Genomic DNA, 9,535 nt, shown 5'->3' with positions numbered 1-9,535 from the left:
TGGCAAGATGGCTGCTCACTGAGGTGACCAGGTCTGCTGCAGGCCTGTTCTGCTGCAGAGCAGGGATGGCAGCGTATGGCTGCATACCTGGGAATTCCTGAGCCAGGAAAAACCCATGGGAGTGCAGGCACCTGCCAGGAGCTGGCAGTTCTCAGAGAGTGGCTGATAAATCGTGGACAGGGCCGGGAATAACGTCTGCCATGCCTGTCTGTACAAGCTGCAGCCAACTGGGGAGGTAAACAGCTCCTCTGGGTGCTGAAGAGAGGCTGCAGTGCAGGCCTCAGCCTGCAGGGAGGCCCAGGCCTCCTGCGTAGGGGCAGGCACAGCTACACCTGCCAAAGCTGTGCCCAGCTGCTGCTGCTGCCTTGTCTTGGAGTGCTTGCAGAATCATGGTAGAAAAACGATGGAGCTGTTAGCCCACCTCTGACACTGCGCATTATAGATACTTTTTAAACTTTGTAGCAGCCTAGAGAAATTGCTTCCACCTGTAGGCTTAAGCGCTAGAAAAATGCAGTAAACATTAAGAATTTTGAGAAGTTGGGGTGATGTTTTGCAAATTTGTTGACCAGTTATTTGATATGTGCAGGCAAGTGAAGTGCTTGACTAGCAAAAAATTAGTCTCTTCACAGATATGAGCAAAATCAAAAATTACCCTTATGCAGTAAAAAAGTAATGCCACCTACTTAAGTGATGGACTGACAACAAGTCATTTAATGTAAATTATATGTAGGATAATTAATGTGCAAGAGACCAAAAATAGCACTCAGACACCCTAGATTTGCTTGTTTAAAACCTAACATTTTGCAGTATAAAATTAAAGATGGGAATAACTAGCTCAGACACATAAATCAAAATCTCAACAGAACAGCCAATCCCTATTGAGACCAGCTTTTCATCCCTAGCAAGGCAGTGTCTTGCAAGCTACAATTATCTTGGTCCTCAACTAGCTCTTCTATGGATTGTTAAAAAATGCTGGCTAAAGAGAGCAAGTGCTGTCAGCAGAAATACAGAAAAAAATTATCTAAGTACAGGTATTATAATTCAGGTCAGAAATGTCACTTTCAGAATCTGAAAAATAGGATATTAAAAGAAAAAGGTAACACTTCCTTGTCTATTTAAAAATCATGTGTTATTTAAATTATTCAGAGATGCTGGAATAAAGCTGTGAATTTAATGTGTTTGGGTAGGAGAAACTGTGAGATATTTGTATGGATTATATAGCTCTCTGTAAGAAGATTTCTCAAAATGCATATGGGTTTCTTCTTGCAGCTGTTTCTGACAGTTACATGATGAATTCTAGGTCTTATCAAATGCACTTGCTGTTCAGATTTTTTTGTTTGTTATTTCTTCAGTGAATGACTCTTGGCTAACAATAAGTTCATTATCCTACAGCAATCTGTAAAGAATGGCAGTTTAGAGTTTGTGTTTTTCTAATCAGGTAGGTAGCTGACATGCAGTTTTGCAAATCAAATGATATTATTCCTGCACCCTAACTAGATACATACATGAACAACTAAGATGGCATATACTATTTTTTTTCTTTTGCTAGTTGAAAATATTTCAGCTTTCATACTGAAAATTCAACTTTTACAAGTCTCTTTGTGGAATTGGTTCAAAGTTTTGAATATCTTTATTTAATTAATTTTGTCCTAAAGGTTGGTGGCAGGACAGGACAGATACAACATTTGGATGAAAAACCCTGAGTGGTGGAATAGGGGAGGCAATGTGGAGGGCACAGGGGACTCACACAACAGTGGCTCTGTTTCTGTTCATCAGGAAAATTGGGCGTATCTGAATAGTTTTCACACCATCTAAGTAGCATTGCAGATATAGGTGGATCCCATGAGATGGCAGCTGGGGATGAAGGTTAACACAAGCATGCCTGAGCCCCTGCATGATTACTCTGTCCTACTGATAACATGCAAGTGAAAGCTAGAGTCCAAATCACTTAAGCAGTTTGCATACTTGTTACATCTTGAATGACTTCAGATAATTTTTTTTTTTTTAAGTTTGGTGCCAACCTGCTTCTCAAATCCTCAAACACTTGCTGGTCCACATGATTTCTGCTGTAGGCAGCTGTTACTTCAAAAATTAAGCCAAAAGAAACCTCTATACGCTGCATACTTAATATGGGACATATTAATTTTTTTATACCAAAACCACATCATATAGCTAAGCATGCTGAAGTCCCAGCTTTGTCAGAGGTCAGCTAGTACAGAATCCAACCATTCTTTCTATGTTCTGTGTCGCCCAGTATCATTTATTGCATTGTTACCTCCTACTTACTACACTTTTACGGAAGAAGACATTTTATCTTAACTGCCTTTGTGTCTCTAAAACTGAAACAACGTATGTAAAGGTTTACAATATCACTTTTATTAGGACATGTTTATTCAACATTTTAGCAATATATCTGGTTTGTAGAGAAGCGCTTCATCAAAGTTGATCAAAGCCTAGGGCAGTCCATTTTCTTTCTTTTCCCTACTGTGAGGGCACTTGTGTACCAAGCAGCCTTCTCCTCAGAATACAATAATTGCTGCAACCGGTTTCTTTTTATTATGCAGCATTTCCTCTCCATGAATGTATCGCTTCAATGAATTCACAAACCAGCTCTGTCTGGTTCAAATCCATGAACCTACACTTATCATAAGATAATGAATGCACACTCATCAAGCAGAACCATATTGAAAGTGCTGTGGGCAAATGTACAGTACAATAAATTTTGTTAAATGAAGATGATATATTTTTAGAGGCATATCACTTCTCAGAGGCGTTTATTCACTCATTCAGCCAGCGTCAGTACTCACTACAGAAGAAAGCTTTTGGTCACTGTGTGTTAGAGAAATAAAGTAAAACAGAAAATGTAAATAAAGCAAGTAGTAATTATAACACGTGCAATGACGTAGTATTTAATGAGTGACAGTTGGGAGAGGGCACAGCAACATACAAAACTGATTCTGGCCGATTCAGATGCTATCATAAAAATATAATCAGTAAGTCATCTAACGTCAGCCTAAAATGTAGATAGTTATAACAGTAGCACAAACCATTAGCTTTATACATACAGTAAATGAACACATCTGCAAATTTTAGTGTTTTAAACCACAGAAGCCAGGAAGTATTTTTTCCTGTTAATAGAAGAAAGAGGAAAATGAAACTCTCCATCCCTTCTTTGACCACTGAATAAAAATGCTTAATTATTTATTAATGCTGAATTATTACTCGTAATAACGAACAGTAGAAAGATCTCCAAGCAGCTTCATGGAATTTGTACTGCTTTACATGGTTATTACCCTTCAGAAAACATTGTGATTAGCAACAAGTAGGTGAAGGAAAGGCATTGTCTAATACAGGCTGTCAGAGGCATCATCAGTTCCAGTTTTATTACTCAGGACACTGAGATATGCTCTCAGTTTATGGGCATAAGTTTTCTTCATGTGAATTTAAAGATAACTTACAAAGTCTGTATTTCTCAGTAGATGTGCAGGGCACATAGCATCTCTAGGGTCAGGTGGAATATGATTCTTCGACTTTCCTCAATTTCTTGGCATAGCTTTTATCCAATTCCAAAATATCATTAAGGTTTCCATATTGTATAAGTTTTATAATCCAAGATGAATGACAGACATTTCCCATTTAATTTCGAAGGTGCAAATTTTGTTATGTGATCTACGATGCCTGGAAAAGTTTGTAGCGAAGATCACTACATCTCACAAAAAGGTAGGTGCTCTGCTTTTTCTCTGACTGAAAATTGTCCTGACAAGGAATATCAGCAAATTGCAGTCAGTGTGATATATTGTCTACCAGAGGAGAATTCATTTGGGAGCAAACAATAAACTGAGTTCAAAACTTCATGGCGCTCCACAAATCAGATCTGGTATATAAGGCTATCTCTCTTAACAATAACCAGCTTAGACCAACTCCTAACCTGTTCAGTTTAGTGGTACAGAAAAGTTGTTTTTTTTACCTTATTGTTGCTAAAGAAAGAACATGAACCCTTGTTCCCATTTATAATATGCTGAGATTTTAAAGTCCACAAATTGAGGCTGATCCAGATCAATTTTATGTATAATTTGAAATTACATATCATAAATCTGATCTGCTACAAATCTCATTGCTATTTTTATACTTATTCCTTCATGTCTTTTCTTCTACGTCAGTCTATGTGTTTTCTTCCAGTTTTCTCCTGGCATTTCCTGCCATAGAACTATCTGACTCACTTAACACTGTAGAGAAAGATGAAAGCTGCCTTCAGGCAGCTTCAGCAAATTAATAATCTTTCTGAAGGGTGACAGGGTCAGCTAATGCTAGAGTCACAATTCTGTGTATGTACATAAAATACTGAATACTGGAAGTATTAAAAAAAAAAGTTATTTGTTAAGACCAAAAGCATATTTTAGTTGTTCAGTTCAGTAAATGCTGTAGCTCAAACGTTTCCAAGAGGCATTTGATGACCCCAGATCTGAATATATTAGTACTAGCATCGGTTCAATGAGATTAACACGATGCCTTGTTACACTGGAGGTTCAAAATGACTTATATCTCTTTTCCTTAAAATTCTATGCATATCTCTTCAAGACAATATGTTTGATTTAACTTAAAGTGCATGAACTACTCAAAACCAAATTCGAGTAGGCTGGTACAGGCTAATATGTTCCCACCTGAATTCCTTTTGGTTTCCAATAAGCCATTCATGCTTGTAATCAGTGCCATAATGGTCCACTCAGGCAAACAAAGCCCTTCCTTCTGCCTGCTGTATTTCCAAATGAAGGCTTCTACTCCCTTGAACTGATCAAAGAAAGGTCCTCCAGCCCCCCAGGCTTTCCACTTTAGAACAATGCCTAGCACTTAAACACGGTAGAGAGGTTAGGATGTTTTACATAATTATATTGCTAAGGAGATGATATAATATCTGGTTTATAGGTTGTTCAGGAAAGAAATTGCCTCTTTTGTCCCTGATCATCACCTCAACTGCAGCCTCTTTCCTATATGGCTTGTTTAACAGCCTATAACAAAATAAATACATTCAATCCTGAATCCTAAGAGCTATTGTACAAGCAAGAGAAGATTTAAATATAATTCTTCTCAAAAGAGAAGAAATGATTATATTCTTTTATCCTTCATAGTAAGGATTACATCTGTAACAATAAGGAAGGGAGTTAGGAATCTTGTTTTGGTGTGTGTGTGTGTGTGTGTGTGTCTTCACAAACCTAAGCAGTGGATAAATTGACGCTTTATAATCTGAAAGAATCTTGGTTACAGATAACTTCAGAGTATTTGAAATGATAACTCTGTAATTCACTCATCAGAATGAACTTCAGAGTTAGACATTAAATGAGTATTAAACTTTGCTATTCTAAATATCAGCACATCGAAGTACATGTTGCACATCAATTTAAAAAAACATAATGTTCAATAAAAACATATAGCATTAATAACACACCACTACTCTTCTCAGCATTTTCTCCCAATATAATGAATAATCAAAGCCAGCTTATGTACAGTGAGTATAAATAAATTAGGTATCTTCATTCTTTCGCTCTACTTTTCTAATGATCTCTGTAATCATGGAAGAGAACTACATAGTTTTAAGTAAAAAAGGAGCTATGTTTTTTTTCAAAATATTCTAAGCTCTGGATAGTTGTTTACATTTTGAAGTAAAAACAGTATAAATTCATCTTTTGGAAAAATATAAAAATGTAATTAATCTTGAATTACATGTAATAGTGACACTGAATGCATAAAATTATTGAAGTTAAGATCAATAGCAAACAGCTCTTGCTCTGCCAGGAGAGAACAGAAAAGAAAATATGAAACTTTTTGAGTTGGGCAAATTATTTCCACGCTGCTATGTCAAAGGCTTTCTCTGCATGCAGAGAGTTGATGCATATCAAGTCAGTTGTTAATTGTTCCTAACCTACATTTTTCAAGAGCAGAAAATCTAATGAGCTACCAAGAAGACGTCTATGAGGTTTGCTAATAAGTCAAGTTAGAATGATTCAGATTTCTGTAGATGGTGTTTAATTTTAAAAGAAGAAAATACAAAAGGCTACAAAAGTAGGCCTTTAGGAGCAGGTGGAAAGCAGACTTCAGAGATGAAAACAGTTGTGCTCCATATCAAGTATTTTTGGAATTGTGCAGAACAGCAGTAATAAAAAACAGAATCACAGAACTGTTGGAAGGGATCTCATCGAGTCCCACCCCTCCAAATGCCTAGTAGGCCAACCAGCCGTTTTTGCTCTTGCTGGACGCTATTTGTTAAGATAGCTGACACAGCTTCTAGAAACAGTTGTTTCATAAAGCAGTTAATAACATTAATGATCATTACAACTCTTGCTATATTCTACCCATGTAATTGCTTGTGAGGACATTTAATAGTCATCCAACGATGAATTCCTCATTCATTCTAACACTGATTAAGCTAAATTCAATTCAGGCTCAACAGAAAAAAAAATCCTACTTTCTTACAGCCTACTCCTACCTGCACTGCATGCTGCCTTTGATAGAAACAAAACTGAATCTGCTGATTTGCAACCCTTTATTACTGAGTTGCAGCCTTGATTCCATCATTATTTCAAGTCATGCCACCAGGCATTTACTTTTCCTTCTTTCCATGAAAAATGAGTTAATGAATTGATTAATGAAAATTGCATTCCACTTTCTTTCAGTGTGAGTTTTCATACCTGTTACTAATTAGTGTGATTAGTTAACTCAGAAACTACATTCAACTCAAAGTAGAAAGGCTATGAAAAGATCAGTTGCTTCTTCTGAAAGGAGAGCTTACCCACTGCACTTATTCAAGCCAACCTTAATGCATGCAGATTGCATAAACGCTTTGCATATTTATCTTGCCTTTAGGACTAGGTATGCAGTGTTTCATGAGGTTTGTAGCTCTTGTTATTTTTATTTTTTCCCTTTGTGTATCTTCAGATCATTTAAGTGATTATTTAAGAGAAAGTTACGTTCTCAGCCTACTAATGTGCTTTAATAAAGAGGTAGTAGTAAACTCAGTTTGTTCACAGTGATCATGCTTAGCTGCTAATTATTTTACCTTCTTTGCCATGAACAGGAACTGCCTGGAGTTTCTGCTTCAATAGGATATGATTTTCTGGAAACCACATAAAGGATTCCACTTACCATAATCAGTGCTTTAGTACTGACACTAAATTGATTAAATGTTCTCCTTAAAATGATTCTCCTTCAAAATTCTGTTGATGAAAGATTTATTGTATGAATTTTAGGTGGCAAAAAAAGATTAAATACAATACACTGCTCATACAGTGCAGTTTATTTTTCATTATATTCACTTGAATCATTAGCCAGTAAAAATAACAATTCCAGTGACACACATAGAAATAATAACCCTTATAATATAAAACTTACATTATATTAACAGTAATAATGCAAATAGGCTTCTAATTAATGTTTTTGAAGAACTATTTTTCAAAATAACCTTTAATATACTTACAATGCTGTATATGCTTATCAGTGCCCTCTGCTGGATAGAGTAAGATCCAAACTGGTATTTCTGATCAGTCTTCCCCTGACAGCTATATCATAAGAAGTTGCAAACTATTGTTTCTCAGTACAGAAGGTAAAGGAAATGCATTCTTTAATGACATAATAGAAAAAAAGGTGGTTGAGGATCTCAAGCTCCTATATTATGTCCCTAAGGCTGGATGTAAACAGTTTAATTAAGCAGCTGTGATCTCTGTGTTCCAGCAAAGGAGTCTGCAATTGTACATGAATTCGCTTCTTATCTGTAAGTGTATATTACTACCCAAAGTATTTCACTGTGCTGCATTTCAGCATGGGTTTTTCTTTTCCTTTATTCCATACATACAACTTTCTATTTTAACACTTAGCCCCCACGAATGGCATTCAAGAATATTTATTAGCTGTTTAAAAGAACTAGCTTTATTGCTGCTGAACTAAACTATACGGAACCAACATAAACGGCTGCCTCTACTTTACCTTCTCTGTGGATAAATGACATGCTCTAACTCCAGGGCTCTTAATCTAACCAGTTCTAAAATTCATTAAAAGCTATATTCCAATCTAGGCTTCATTCATGATGAGATTCTGCCTTCAGAGTAATTCATGGAGGACATCTATATTCTCCTATAAAGGGAAAAAAAGATTCATTCTACCATTCCCAATAGGTCAGATTTGGGAAACCAAACAGGTCAAAGGCAATACTGAGAAACAAATGCATTGCACAGCCACATGCATGAGGAAGGTGCTCATGCCATGTTGCTACACAGCTCCTTTTCCAAACTGTATGTCACATTACTTCTCTCTTTTTTTTGTAAAGGAATATGCTGCAATCTGGATGCCCTCCTCCCCCTTAATTGCAGTACTCAGCTTTTTTCTACTTTGCATAGATACAAAAAAGCATTTATCAGAGGCTTATCAGTAATTAAGGCATAGCATAAGACAACATCTTCCTTCAAGTCCAAAAATTAATCAAAAGCTAGAAGCTGCTACCTCATCAGAACTCTGCAGCTCTAGATGGATCTGACGCTCCACCCAGCCTTGCCCCTTTTCAATCCATGAAGTACATTTGCATCCAGAAAAGGGCCAAAGAAAAAGCATTTTGCATCAACGATGGGGACAGAGATGTGCTGTGCCAGTGCAGTTGTCCCTGGTTTCTGGCAGAAACCAAACTTAATGGAGAAGTAAGGAGACATCTGGTTTAGAATTTGTTTTATGGATTGTTTTGCAGACAGTCTGACTGCAGACAGATGATAACTTTGAAATGAACTAAGCAGGTATACCCTCCTCACCTCTGAGGGGGAAAACATGATGAAATGAAGGACTGATAGGGAGATTTCCTTGGACTGTATCCAGGTCTGGCTCATTTGTCCTTTACAAATATGGCTTAACTCTTATTCCTCATGCTAAGCTACACATGAGTAATAAACTAGATGGCCAGAAGTGAATATTTGCACATTAATATGGAGTAAGTGTTGTGTCTTCTCTTTGCGGCATACTTGATCAATCAAGATGCTATACTGAGGCTGTTGAGGTCCCAAGAAACTGCTGCCCATTACTTTCACCCCATGCATTTATTCAAGCAACATCATTTTTTGACTTCAGTAAAACAAATTAAAGCCTTTAAAGTAAGTTGTACTGATCATATACTTTTCAAGAGCCTATGATGCTAGCTGAGAAAATAGTCAGTACACCATTATAATTACAAAAGTTAAATTATAAAAAACAGTTGTTATGCTCTTTTAATGCTTACTATTCCATCTTTCTTTTAAACACATTAATGAGAAATAGTATCGGTATTTTTTCAGGCCTGCAACATGCAATGCAATAGAATTTTCCCTGATTATGTGGACAAAGCTGTATTTTTATTCCTGTCAAATGTCAACTGAGATAAGTAAATCTAGTCATTCTGGAAATGTTCATCAGCCAGACGTGCCTCAACTGGTGATGATCAGCCATGAAAATGTTCTCAATTGAGCCTAATTAGACTTTGAATTTTAATCTTATTAAGCATCAGATGTTGCCAATCATCTGCAACCAA

The 9,535-nt window shown here is 36.6% G+C and overlaps 1 long non-coding RNA gene across 1 annotated transcript; it reads left to right on the top strand.

Annotated features, from left to right (window-relative positions):
- LOC110396856 lies at positions 322 to 7,143 on the top strand. Its single transcript, XR_002437314.1, has 3 exons — positions 322 to 392; positions 3,649 to 3,720; positions 7,070 to 7,143. It is a non-coding gene; the product is annotated as an uncharacterized LOC110396856 (long non-coding RNA).

This window comes from Numida meleagris, chromosome 3 (assembly GCF_002078875.1).
Source record: "Numida meleagris isolate 19003 breed g44 Domestic line chromosome 3, NumMel1.0, whole genome shotgun sequence".
NCBI lineage: Eukaryota > Metazoa > Chordata > Aves > Galliformes > Numididae > Numida > Numida meleagris.
The sequence above is the reverse complement of the archived record's forward strand: the minus strand, read 5'-3'. Positions and strand labels throughout refer to the sequence as shown.